A 15267-nucleotide genomic window follows, 5' to 3' on the forward strand; every position below is an offset into this window, starting at 1 on the left:
AAAGGGCGCTTTAATGGCCTAAACTCAAGGCCCTAGAGCGCTATCATTATTCAAAGGACATTTTGGAATACTGAGTGATTAAGTTGAGTATTTGTTAGTTATTTCTCAGTACTGAATACGACAATTATTTTTAAATGTTGAACATCATTTCAGTTAACTGAACACTTTCTTTTCTCCATTCACAACAACTTATTTTAGGATGCAGCAGCAAACCATTAAAAGAAGATGAAAACATAAAAGAGTACAACTTTAAGGACAGGAAACAGTGTTGTTAAAGACTGGGCCAGCTGTTTACCACCCCCCACCTCTCTTCCCAGCTTCTCCTTCCTCTGGTCTCAGTGACACTTAAATAAATTTAGCAGACATAGTGTCTAACAGAACTAAGAATTTTGGTCTAGACCCTGAAAGGTACAGTGCAATGCTGTAGCTGGGTTAATTACAAAAAGAGAGCACTCAGGGTTTGGTTTTTTTTTTCAGGAGTTGCGTAGTGCTTTGTCAAACTGAGGACTTGTAAGCAGTTTGTGCAATGTAGAACTAGTGCTGTCATCATTGTAGTCAGTGGAAAACCTCCTCTCAAGTCGATTAGGAGTGTAGCTGGACTCCCCACGGCCAGCTTAGATTTAATTGGCACCCCTTGCTAAAGTTATGAGGTGGTGGGTTTGCATATATACAAGTGCACTTGGGGCCCCAGATACAAAAAGGCAAGAATGAGAAGGCGTTCTGGTAAATTCTCTATTCAATTCTACTGAAAATATTGATTTAAATTGATTCCCTGCCTCTACTGTTTTTCATTGAAAACAAACAAGAGGTCATTTTTAAGCCCTAGGGCCTATGAGCTTTGGTAATTATGGAAATTTTTTTTGAAAGACTCAAAAGAGCAAATTGAACACGGTCAGGCAACTTTATTAAAACCTTATATTAATAATACCTAAATTCAGCCCTACTACTCAGCAAGTCACAGGGTCTGGAACATGGTCTTAGCCATTCTTACAAGGTCACCCAGGTGATTTCGTTTGACATACGGCAGCAATTTGGCCTCCGTTTCTTTTCCCACCGGGCTTATTTAACATACATATCAGAGATGTGATTCTTTTATAGTACTATTGGCATAATGATAATGTCTTTATAATAATAGTGATTTTACATTTTATTAAAAACATTAATAGGGAATTACTGCTCCTATGAAAACAGCAAAGAAAAAGGATGAATCATACACTTTCATTCTGTAAATTCCATCTTTTGGCATCAAAAAAAATGTCATTATAATTTCTTTTTTGAAACACCAAATTTGAAACCAACAGACCATTAGACTTTTAGTGCCAAACAACTCAGATTGTTCAATGAACATATGAATGGTATATCAGCAATAGTCTGAAGTTTATTGTTTATTTCCATTTGCATACCTATTTATTTTTTAGTAAATCATTTAAATATGGATAAAATAATTAGAACATTCATTATGTGTTATTACTGGAATTAGATAGTGGGTTCTTTTAAAAATTGTATTTTGGAAACATATTTACATCTGGAAGAGACTAAGTAGAGAAGAACCCTTCAGCTTCCCTCACCTTATCTACAGATGTGTCTGAAAAACCTCAGGTGGCTGCCTCACATAACCATTAAACCCCAGCTTGGTCCTGCCCCGCAGACATCTTCTGCTCCTCAATTTTACAACCTCCCTCACGCAGCAAGTGTTTCTTCTCAGATTTCAGACCAAAAGAGCAGTTTTGCTCTTTCACGCTGGATGTCTTGTGTGGTCCAGCCCCTTCATCTCCCACTCCTGCATGCGTTTTTCACCTGCTCACTGATTGTCCTGTTGGATGAGGAATGAATACTTTGCGGAGATTGCAGGCCCATTAAGGAAGTAGTGTGAGAGGTTGGAAAGAGCCGATACTTTGACAGTGTGCGAAAGAGAGGGAAGATCTACCCATATAAATGTATCAAGAGCATTCTCATTTCAAACACACACACATCCCTAATTTTTAAATTCTGTCCAAGAATTCTGTCCAAATTCTGTCCAACATTACCATTATGTCCTTGAAAAAGAGATGAAACAGGAAGAAAAGGATGTGTACACTTATTGGGTGGGATTCATCTCACTTAACTTTAGACATCTAAAAATTATTCATCTGAGTTAGTCATCCCTGACTACCCTCAAAGTCAGCAAAGAGAAATAGGCACACCTAAAAGGCATTCATCCTTCCTATCGTAGGAGAAGATGAATTGCTCTTTCGAGTTACCTGCTTCTCTCTATTGATTATAAAGGGGAGCATGAAGTAAATAACTCAGTCAACTGCCTTTTAGACATCTGGAAATTAGGCAATATGACTCTTTTCTCTTCTTTACCCCTGAGAAGGGCCGAATTTCATCCTCAAAATTTTGCATTAAAATGGTATCTAAGGTCTGGTTGCATGGTTGCATTTTGCTTGCATTTTTTTCAAGCGTTGCTGTTAAACTGAAATTTTGCATTCAAAGCTGCATTTAAGGCACTTACAGTATGAGTCTGTGGTTCTACCCAGGAATATATCAATGACTTCTAGTGGATTTCTGGACCAATCACCTAGAGAAATAAACACACACAAAAGCTTGGGTAACCGGACATCCTACAGGTGCAGTCAGAAGTGCGTTGATCAAAGCTGAGATTTTCATGTATAAAATACTAAAAATAAACAGAATAAATATTCAGTGGAAATTTGAAACAGTACTACTCCCTCTAAAAAACCCTGTGAATTGAAAAATCTTTCCAAGTTTTATTTTAGTATTCTAGATTAGATAATTCACTAATAATAGTAGTATTTCACTTCTGTAAAATGATCTAAAAGTCATTGATTCTGTAAGTCTTGCTAAGGACTTTGAAAGTCTTTGAAAAATTTGAATTAAAATGGAATTATTTTTTGACTGTGATAAAAATATGGTTTTGATGATATTCCCAAATCGTGTACATTGAATTTAGTTTTCAGGATTGGTGAGGGTAGAACTTTTTTTTCTTCTGAATTAGAGTCATAAATTTATTGAGGAAAAATGTACCATCATTTTGATCAGTATCTTCATGGTAACAGTATTTCATGAAGGTATAAAAGATCATTGCTCCATTTCTTTTTTGAATTGGACAGATTTAAATAACAGCTTTCATGAAAGGCTTTGAATCATAATGCTCTAAGGTATATGGGAAGGAGTTAACTTTTTAAGGATGGTTACTGCAACTGAATTAATCTGTGGGCTGGAATGACAGAGGAAAGTCTCAGAGTTCCTCCACTTCATTAAAGATATGTTTAAATCTTAGTTTACAAATGGTAAGTCACAGACATGGCAGAGCCCATTCTGATTTTTACAAGGTGTGGTTTCACTCTCCTTTATGAAAACTACCTTAACCAAAAAAGATAAACAAAACATTAAAGTGAAATATAAATGTGTTTCTATATGAAAAAGTAGCCATTAATTATTTATTTAAAGGTTTTGTGTTGTCCTTATTCAGTTACAAGTTATTTCAAAGGAATAGTTCACTAGAATCTGGATGGTGAAGCCCATATGGTGAGACTCACATGTCCAGGAAGAAGAATTTGAGTGGTTTTGTTTGCTAAAGCTTTTTGTTTATTGACTGTCTTTACTGGATAAAGAGGTTCCCCTGTTGGTTATTATGGAAACATTTTGTCAAAGAAGAACATTTGGCAGCAAAAACTCACTCTAAATTTATCAATATATATATTTGGATGTTTCCAGATGGTTTTCTGGGTCTTGGACTTTCACAAAGCAACACAAAACAAACACTCGCCTTTATGGAATATTCTAGCTATGAAAGGTTATTTTTTCCAGTCATTGAAGTGATATTTTTAGTCAATCTTGATCTGGTAAAACAGAATGAATCCCTCCAGCAAGCTGAACTTACTGACACTATTCAGTATTTACACACAGCAGGGAGGCGAGTCTGTCCCAGGCATTTATACTTTTTAAGGGCTCTGCAGTGTATTAGAACACATGTACGTGTATCTGTAGACGTGGTGCCAGCTCCTGACTAGTTCCTCTTTGGGGACAGGACATGTGGATGTAAGGATAGGAACGCTTGAAATGCGAATAATAGCAGAATGGAAGTTGTTGTGATTTTCAGGTTCAGAAATGTGTAAAAACTTGTAAACAAGTCTCTTAATAGCTGTGTAGTTTGATGTTTTCAAAAGATAAGCTTTCTTGGAGTATCTCCATCGGTTTTTGTAAATGGATGCATAGTAACAAAGTCCTCTTTCTTACACGATCATATAGGCTTAGATGCAGGTAAAATATTAGTTCTGCTTTCACACACTAAAAATCCATTAAGATAAAGATAGGAAAAGCTTTAAGTCTGTGCATGGTGCTGTAATGAGAAAGAAAGGACTTAAGTACTTGCTTGAGGTTTTGGGCCACTGAGGGTTTGTTCTGGTTTTATGACATTGACAGTTCTCCACTTTCTGAAGTCCTTCGGTGAAGTGGCTTTTTAGTGAAGGATAACCTATAGATACTGGGGATCAGATCAAATAACAGTTCAAAACCTTTAGCCTTTATTCTTAGAAAAGGATGTAATCTGTGGGGAAAAACATCCCAACCCCCCCAAAAATCCCAAAGCCACTAGACTTTCATGAAGAGGTAATTTTTTGCAGGTAGATATCTGAAAGAGACAGGTGATCCTTGTATACTGACATATTCCTAACATATTGCTGCTTCAGATCCAATTCCTATCAATCACATTCTATAAGAAACTTCAAAATGAAAATCAAGTACAAGGTTTCAAAAGCCAAATTTACTCTGGATTTGTCCATTGATTTGTTCTCTGCTTCCATGGGAATCTCAATTAACATTCTTAGAAACTTATTATTTGCTTTTCTTTCTTCTCCAAAAAAATAAGTGGAAGCAAGCGGAAGTCAACATTAGTTGGACTATGTATGATGTGTAATCTATCAAGATAAATTCATAGTCGTTTTCTTGTCTAGTTACCCATGCTCCACATCTGAGTTGCATGTTCTCATAGCTAGGTACTAATGAGATTACCGTGAAAGAGGATAAAGTTGGCATCAGTCCCTGCAGCTGTGTAGGGCTGTCTATGTGATTTTGGAGCCCGTGTGACATGAGCTTGGATGCTCTGACTCACCACTGAGAGCAAAACACTTCATCACTAATCTGTTTGGAGGAATTAGAGGTGGCAGAGCTGGACAATCTGAACAAGGGACAGTACGGATGGATTTACAGGAATCAAGTTTACTGATGTAAAAAGTAAACCTCAAGTTTTAGAAGCATACAAGGAAAAGGACCTTGTTTGATCAAGTTAAGTTCATGTGTTTCTCATGATTAATGGATACAATATGAAAAGCACAACCGGTAAAGCACTTCCAAATCTCTACAGGAGTCTGTCTTTGCACACTCTGTCATGCTACTCATGTGCTTTATCTTTGCTGGTTTCTGTTTTTTTTTGTACAAAATTATGAGGATTTTAGCACCTGATCACACAACATCCAGACCCCCTTCATTCACTCTGCCATCTGTAATATTGCCCAGCTTCTGGTCTATGAAGTCTGTAGTATCTAGTTAAACAGTATGCTCTATTAGTGTACATTATGGGGTTTATTATGCTGATGTTAAAAGTTGAAGAGAGAGGACTGACAAGCTAAGATTCCTACTTCATTCTGCCAACATACCATCAGTCTTGTTATCCTTGCCTTGAGCTTTTCTTAGCACAATTTATTGATTGTGCCCAGTCATGCTAATTTGTGTTTCTGACATTGAACAGAATATGTCCACCTTCTCCGGTCAAGCCATGAGAGAGAAATTAACCTTGGGCTCCTGACACAGTGTAATAGAACTGAACTGGGATCTAGCATCATCTAATGGAAAGATTTGTATGGTTTGTTTAAATTTCTTTACTTCTTGCCTGTAGAAGAAGTAATTATAAGAGCAAATTGTCCTACAAATTGTTTCTTGGGATCAAACTATTAATTGACACCAGCATTCTAAAAGCTTTGACAGAATGTTTCTATAGCAGTTTTAAGAAGATTAAATCTTTCTAATTTCTGAAATTAACCAGTAAGTATTGATCACCAGTGCCCTTATTTTAGACAAGGACAAAAGATGTGGTTTTCGGAAATACAGTAGTTTGTATTTAGAAAACATTTGAGCAAAAATACAGATTTTGAACAAGATCTTTGAAAATGAAAATAATATCATTGCCTTCATGTTCCGAAAAAATATATAAATAGTTCAACCTAGCTACAAACCGAAGTGTGCCTGCAAGATGCTAGTTTAGCTTTCAGTCGTTCATTGTATGTATTTATTACCATCACCTCTGTTTTTCAGACAAGAAAATCAGAAAAAGAAAGCTCAGGCTTTTTCGAAAAGTGTTCATAAATTTTGGATAATGGAGTAGTAGGATTTCAGATTGAATTCTCAAACCAAAGTAACTATATGCTTCTTGGCCACATTATAAAACAGGTCTCAGTGACTCATTCGAGGATGTATGGAGGAGAAAGCAGTGGAATTCAAACCTTGTTATTTCCTGGTCTGTGCTGTAATGACAAGGCTGTCATTACTATGAAAACAGGGACTGTGCTAAAGGAAAGTATATAACAATGACGGAAACAGCTCTGGATGGCATTTATATGAACCTCAGGTTCAGGATGCAGAGGATTTTCTTATTACAGTATGTGGGTTTCCTTCAATACTGTGCTACAAATCCCACAGATATTTCCCGTGGCCTTGACACACTTGATTTCAAACACTTTGAATTCACATTTAACAACAGATATCTGGGAGATGAATACTGTGTCCAAAGAAAGCAAAACCCAAGAAAACAGAAACAATAAAAATAAATGAGAATTAAATTATAAAATGATTGAATTAAAACAATAAAAATATGAAAAGAAAGGGACAACAGAGAAGGAATAAAAATTAAAATGAGTTTGAAAAACTAAAACCAAAGTATATTTCATCTTCTGATTTAGGACTGAATCAAGCAATATATTGGGATCTTTTATAATCACAGGTGAACTTTTACCGCCAAAGGTCATCTCATTCTTTTTTTACCCTGGGACTACCTGCACAAGCGGCTTCTCAGAAGCATGAGAAACGGGTTCAAACTTACTGGCCCATATCATTGGATAAGGAGGAAAATAAACTGGATTCTTATTTGAGAGCAAATGCTTGTGTTGTCTTCTTGCCTGGATGTGAGTCGTCTGAGGACATGAGTTTAAGTAGCAAAACTATAAAACGTAACACTGATTACACTAATCCTCCTTAAATCCATGCAGACTTGTCTAGCATCCCATATACAATGTTTCAAATAAAACACTGAACTGTGAAAACTTCCCTGTTTAGGCTTGCCAAGCCTATAACTTATTCAGGTGCGTATCCCAATACCATTGATCTTTCAGAAGAAAAAAAAAATCACCTTCTTGACACATCAAAAAGCAACACAGCACCGAAGCAGATGGCACTTTTGATTCTTAGATGTGCGTCGTGTTTATTCTGGATTTTATAAAAGACTTAGTGACTGATACGGAAGAAATTAAAATATATAGGAGCAGCATTTGCAGATGTGAAGCACTTGAACTGTAGTGAAAATACGTGATTCTCTGGTATAAAGAAGTGGGCATAGAGTGTCCAGAGCAGTATGTCACTGAAGCCAGATACCGGGGAGACCTGTTTCCATGTGTGTGGCTCTGAGTGTGAGGTAACTGGGGCACCAAGCAATCCAGGGACCAACTACTGGTTAAACTGGGTGTTTAAGGCCAGTTGCTGGAGGGATCCTCTGTGTGTGGCTGCCTGTCTGTGAGTGAGGGGGTCTGTACTGGCTACCGGAGTGGGGCTGTGGACCCAGGGGGTTTGTATGTCCGTGTGCCAGCAACTGAGGAGACTGGGATCCAGTGGCAGCTACCAGATGGACTGTCTGCTGGAGCATACCAGACTGTATATGTTCATACGTAGTCCCCACTGCCTTTCATTCCGCTCAGCCAGAGAGGGGAAGAGGATGAGGCCATCGGTGGTTTGTGTTTGCATGAGTGCTGTGTTTTCTGTCTGGGTTGATCCACGCGACCAGCCGTGTGTGCATGTGTATATATGCATTGGGTGTATGGGTGTGTGTACGTACTGGGAATACATGCTCGGACTCGCTACTGGCGGGACCTGGGGGCACAGAGCTCACCTCCCTCTCCTCTATCGGCTTGCTGGGTGCAGCGACCCTATACGTGGGGGTGGCTCTGCTCCTCATACAGCCCTGCGGCGAGAGTGCCTGAGGTTAAGTGGAATAAATGATGAGCCTGATATTGTAAAACATAGTGGCTGACTGCAAGAATAGCCCCGAAATGCACACACATTTGTTGAACCTCATAATGCTGCTTCAAATACAACTTTTAAACTGTGAAAACTGTCCCATTTCCATTCAAGAGGTATGCTGAAAGCAGGTACTGTTTAGGTGCGTGTCCTTATAACACATCAATTTTTCATTGAATTTCATTATTGCCACCTATAAAATAGGGATAATGACACTGATTTCTTTAAGAGAATTGCTTCTCAATATTATTGCTACACTGGATTAAACTTTCTTCAGAGAAGCAAAAAAACCCCAGATATAAGGCCCGTCTTGTCTAATATTGTTGCAATAATTTTCATTTACAGTCAAATAAAAGGAAAATTACACTTGACATACCCCTTTCTTGCTTGTTTTTTTGAGCCTATTTTGTTTTTTTGCCCAGGTATGTAAGAATGATTGTATGTAGCATTTTTTCTGCAATATATTTCTCTTCTGCAGTCATACAGTAATGCAAAGGAGGGAAATTACAGTTTTTTTTCTGGACTACTTTTGAATGTTTCTTGGATCACAAATACTCTACAGATTACAGGTGGAGAAACATTGCTTGAAAACAGTTTGAGATCTTGTGATGGAAGTAATATATAGAAGCAAAGTAGTACTACCACCAAAGAAGATAGCTGCAAACATCCTGTGTGCTTTGGCGATGAATTCACACCCTGTAGGCAACAACAACCTTTCTTCTTTGGCATAAAAGCAATGTTTTAGAACGGAACAAAATGCTCTTTTATAGCATCACAAAGCACATTTTAAAAACGTATTATTAAAAATTCTATTGAATTGAACATTAACATATCTGAACGTGCAAAAAAAATAATCCCCTCTGTAACAATGAGAAAACACTCAGCATTTGCCTCAGTTCCCATTGAGGATAGCAGGAGTTCAGCCCTATAACTTAGTGGAAGCAGAGGTAGGCCAGAGCTGAAAACTTTCCAGAATTCCCTCTCAACTTTCTTCTTCCCATGTGAAGTCCCAAAAGAGAACAAACAAAACAAAACGAAAGGAAGAAACCCAACAGGCTCTGAACTGTCTCCCTGCTCCCTGCCGTTCATGAAGGACTTCTACATGGCCTCATATATTTTGTGGTCAGAGAGAAATTCCTTGAATTTCTTCCACTGTGGAATCACTGAGGAGCCATAGCGTGCCAACAATCTGCCGAGGGATGCTCCGCAGAGAGTCAATGGGGAGTTTTGTGTTTGGGAGCTGATGGCAGAACATACTCCACAGATCTGCCATAAACTCATCGCTCTGTTGCATCAAAACTGTTTGTTATATTTAGGGACCAGCTGGAACTAATGACTAGCGCTTTGAGATCTTGCTTATCGTATGAGTCATGACCTAGTAAGCTAAGTAGAGGAGTGGACAGGAATATTGGGGGTCTAAGCTTGTCTCTGCGCTTGGTTTTCTCTTAGGGTCGAAGAAGCAAACAAGCTTTTCAGGTGCATGAAGGAAAAGATAGTGATTGCTATTGGAAGTATTGGTTTACGTTCATGTCGTTACAATCTTATGCTCATACAATTATGCATATTGTTACTTCCTCCCCCCCGCCCCCCCTTTTTTTTTTAAATAGTAAAGTGGTGGAAGGGCTTGGAAAAAACTCACTTTAGGAGAAATTGAGAAAGTTCAGGCAATCTTTTTAAGACAGGAGTAGACCATCATATGAAAAGACTGAAAAGAAGAGTATGAAAAAAAGGTATATGAAAAAACCAACCATGAACACTCTTTTTCTTCTCTCTGGCGTCAAAAGTAAAAAAGGAAACAATGAAAATTCTGAAGTCAATAAAAAGGAAATACTTTTATATTTAACAAAAAGTTCAGTTGCAGAACTCCTATGGGACATTATTGAACCAAAGTGTTAGCCAAATTGGAAAGGCATAAATGTGATTTCAGATTCATAACAATGCTTAACAGCTGTTCTTTAAGTGGACAGAAATAAAATGCATTATGATTAACAGCTAAAACCCATAGATTCATGCAAGACTTTTTTTTTTTTAAGACATTATAGCTGATTATAGAAATTGTATGTCATTTTCCTAGGAATGGAGTTCAGGTTTTGTGTCAAAAAGAAGCTACAATACTATAAACACTATGTAATAGTAGTAATATAGTATAATATAATAAGCATAATATCTTATAAAAATCTTGTAGGAGTCTTCTAAAGAATTCCTGCGAGAGATAGTAGAATATAGTCTTCTAAGCAAGGTTCATCTTCTGTACAGACATCATCTCAGAGTTACGTTTTTTTTTAATTTTCAGTAATGTCAGTCCAAATTGGCAGAGGGAGACTGGAAACAGCAAACATAATTAAGTTAAAGTATACTGAAGAGGATGGTTCTTCAGAATTCAACAGCCAATGGTAGAGACCAGAGCTGAGGATCAATACACAATGAAGAATTAGAGAGGCAGAAAATATGAGTAAACATATGAGACATTTTAAAATCAGAAACTGGGTATTGATGGGGAATAGAAATCAGATAAAAAGAGAGAAGCAACAAAACAGAATGATTAAGTGAATTGACATGCTTAAAGAAAACAAGGAATTTAATAATTAAAATATCTACTGTCAAAAGAAAACAAAAGGACAAGTAAAATAAAGTAAATCAGTAAAGTAAAAGTCAAATCAAACAAAGGAACTATGATCAAATAAAAATGGCAACTGACTTTGGATTTCTAAAAGTTCAACACAGAGCATTACACTCCTTTTGTCTTCTTGTTTCTTTGTGTTTAATAACACAATCAGAGAAGTCACTTATTTAATTACAGTCTCTCTTTCTCTCTTCTTGCCTTCACTACACACATGATTTCTATGTTTGGTAAGAATTGCCTATGGGATCTCAAGCAAATCACTTAACTCTTCTCTCACCTCAGTTCTCTTGTCTGAAAACCGTGAATATAAAGTGTCTTCTTTTCCCCCAAGAGGGTTTTTTTGTTTTTGTTTTTCTATAGTCTTTTGCCACAAACCTTGTTTAAACACCTGATAATTTTTCCAACCGCACCATGCAAGCCTGTAAGCCAGGGGGGCTTTGTTTTCTGTTCTCCACGTTGCTCCTCATTTCTTGCATGACTCTGGATAGGTCACTTAACCTCTGTGGGCTTCTGCTTCCCCATTCATATGGTGGGATAATACTGACCTAGCTCAGAGAGGGATGTGAGGGTAAATTAGTGTTTAGAAAGGACTGCTGAAGTACAAGGTGTAAAGTATTATTATGCTGAGTGCTTCACCAGTGAGAAACTAACCTCGCGACAAAATCAGTTTAATATATGAAGCTCTAGCAGCTAGCATGGATTTGCTGATGAGAAGGGTGGCTGCCCTTGAGAATGGAAAAACACAGTCCCACACCGCTCCGACCACATTCACTTTGCTTACTCAAGAGCAGACAATGACAGGCAGGGGCTGGAGGGGGAAGGAGGAGGGGCGGATTTAAAGTTAATCTTGCCGTGCGACTGTGTACAAGAATTGCTGTCAGTACAGAAAACTGACACAAGGTAGGGAATGAATCCGAAAGACAGAAGCTAAAAATGTGAGCAAGGAAGAAGCTTTGCTTTTTCTTTTGCTTTTCCTTTTTTTCCCCCATTGTTTTATTTGGTGCAGCAATCCAGACCTCCTCCACGGCTCCCTCCCATCCCCCTTCCCCCGGGGAAAAAAAGAGGGGGACTCTTATTAACCAGTGCCTCTTGCTACTGTGAGTAGGGAAATGCTTCGACACTAAGTCACTTAACTGTAGGTTACCACGCAGCCCTACTGCTCCCCGTGAATTATGTATGGCTATTCAAAGCAGATATTAGACCACGTGTGCAGATACCACTGTACATATTAGATCACTCCGAATAAGAATACCGCTGGTGAGGCTGGAAAAAAGTCACAGCTTTTCAGACATATTTATGGAAAAGAAGATGTATTGAAGTAGCTGAACTAATAGATCAATGCACCAAAGTTTATGGGTACAAGTCAGCTGTCACGAGCATGGTTAAGGGAGTTGTAATATTCCAGTGAAGTCCCAAGCTTAAAATAAAATAATAAAAAAAAAGATTAAAACTGCTCTGCCACTTAATTGATAGACCAAACCTGAATCAATCACTCTTGATTGCTGACCAGCTCTCACATTCACCATATGTCTCTGGATTTCTAAACGCAAATATAAATCTTTTCATCACAGGCAGGTTTGAACACAGCAAAATCTTAACGGTGAAGTTTCTGTTACTGAGCTGAAAAGAAAGGCAGATGAAGCAGCAGAGATTCTTATTCTGCCACTATTATTCATACAAATGGCTCTCTTGAATCACTGTAGAAAGATAGGTACTTGAAAAGCAGAATCTGGCCCGGAATAGCGATATGTATTATGACGTTAACACTCCTTGTAAAACTTACAGTGTATCCTCTAAGCATGTGTGTGATTGCTGTATAACTCCCCCAAAAGAGGCCATATTATGAATCATCCAGCAGCAAAATTAGTTGAACGGGTCTCTTGTCCTTCCCTGCCCCTCAGCTCCCATAGCCTAATCCTATCTCACTCCGTCTTCTCCATGCAAGCTACCGTCCTTTCTCTTCTCTGCATTAGAAACAAGCAAACAAAAAAGACAGATCATTTCACAGTTCTAGATAAACACAGAAATGGTCATGCACACATATTTATGTATATACATACAAATACGCATTTATGTCCGTATACTTACACACAAGTATGTATATGTACATGTACATGTATATGTGTATTTCTATGTGTGTTTCTATGAATACAGTCAAGGTGACAGTAACATCCACTGGTGGTAAGTTGTGAGGAATCAGCAGCAAAAGTTCGATGGTCCAGAGGGTGGAAGAACCTCTAAAGCAAGCTCTGACACCACAAAATTCATAAGGTGAAACCATAGATAACAGAGGAGCAGATGCTTCCATATAACTTTCTCTTAACCTCATGAAAATAATTTCAGGATAACTAAAATGTAACCGTTAGTGCAATAGTTGCCATTAAAAATGTGATTTCTGCAGGGCAATCTCCTATGCCAAGCCATGTTCTACCTACAAGAATGTATCCAACACCCGAGCAAAGCAAATTTGATCTGCCAGTAGTAAACCCTTCCCTCTTGTCCTAACATGCACCATGCTTCACACCTCAGGTTTGATCAGATTAAACTATTACCCTGGTAAGGCACATATGTGCAATAAATGTATATTCATCTGTTTCCCTAAAACATTCTTGTAAGAAGTGATAATTACTATACCCTTGATTCTGCTACCTAGTATATAAATAAATAATAACCACATCTAGGGACCACTCTGTGTGTAAAGTCTGATATGCAGCAGGCAAACTTTAGGCAGAGGGGAATTAGGCAGCTGCCCGTGACAGCAGGCCGGTGGGGGCAGAGGAACAGCCATGACCCCTCATCCTCCCATTAATTTTTCCCATGCCTGGGCCCCGCAGATCCGCCGCTGGTCAGTGCTCCCATAAGGCCCTGGCGTTTATGCAGTAGAGGATGCAGTGATTGCCCTCATCCTCATCTTTCCTCCTGGCTTGGAGAATCCAGCCTGGCCCTGTGGGGATTCCCCAGGGCTTTTTGCTCTGAGTCTGCCCATGCCATCTCCCTCGCTGGGGAAAGAATAGCCTGCTCTGTTGTGGCTCCAGATTCTCATCTTTGGGCAGCAAAACTCGATTTTTCAGTGGTACTGGTAACTTTGAGATGCCTCTGAACATGCATTTCCAGGGCTAGGGACATAAGCCATACTGGTGTAAATTTCGCCTAAATAGAAGAATAAATAATGGGCATTTTTAATTCTGGTTTGGGAAGCGTGTACCTCCAGACCTGAGAAACTGCTGGCTTTTTTGTACATGACGCTCTCCTTAGTATACTTGACAAACTCTAATGTACAAAAACTTCAGCTGCTAATTCAAGATAATCTAGGTTTTCTCCTGGCAAAATTGAAGTAAATATAAATCACTTCCCCTGATGATGTTTACAATATTTATTCATGGACCCTTCAGTATGAAGCACTTTGATTAAACAATTTAGCAAAAGCACAGCAAACCCACCTGCTGTATGCGGAACAAGAACTGAGCATCTCCAAGGTTGTTATGAGCTATTATACGTGTATGAAAAAGATGCTTTACACTTGCAGTCAGAGATCCGGAAAAGTGACAGCTATACAAATATACATGAGCAAAACACAACGACATGGGAAACGGTCTATTCCCAGCCTTTTCCGCATGCTTTACGAAAATAGAAAGTTTTTGAGATTATCTACAGTAATTAGGAGTCCCCAGTTGTGTTTACATGGTTAGCAAGTGTAAAATATGATGACCTGCTGAGGATTTGCAAACAGCTAAGTTATAATGATGGATCGTGGTGAGAGGACATGTAAGATTTCCCAGACTTCTGCTGGGAATACTTCAAAAATAAAGCACGTTGTTTTCCCTTGGGGTTTATAACACCTCTTTGACTTAATCAGCTTGCCTTTTTGCTCTCAAGGAGAAATTTCTCCAATTTTACTCATCGGGAGAAATCGCAATGTTCACCGTGTTATGGCAGTGATTTTTTAACTATCTTTTCTCATGGGAGACCCTGGATTAGAGTAACAAATAACTCCCCTGTAAAACTTGGTTCATTATCTTGTAAGTATAAAATGTTTGAAGAGAGGATATTATAGATATATATGTGTGTGTTTATGTATGTATATTATAAATGTGTAAGTACAAGCTTATGAGTTATATGTATATATATCTTTATACAGATACAGAATTCTGATTATTTAAAGAAACGATTTAGCTTCTATATTAAAAAAAAAAAGAGAACATTATAACCAAACAAACAGTAGTTTATTTCAAATTGTATTGAGCACGTAAAAGCAAATTCTGCATTTAATTTATATTCTAATAGTGCCCAAGCAAATCATTCCCTTTCTCCGTGATGGGATAATGTATGCAAGCCATGCTCACTTGTTTTATACAGTA

This window comes from Vanellus vanellus (assembly GCF_965231255.1).
Source record: "Vanellus vanellus genome assembly, chromosome: 3".
In the NCBI taxonomy this organism is placed as follows: Eukaryota; Metazoa; Chordata; class Aves; order Charadriiformes; family Charadriidae; genus Vanellus; species Vanellus vanellus.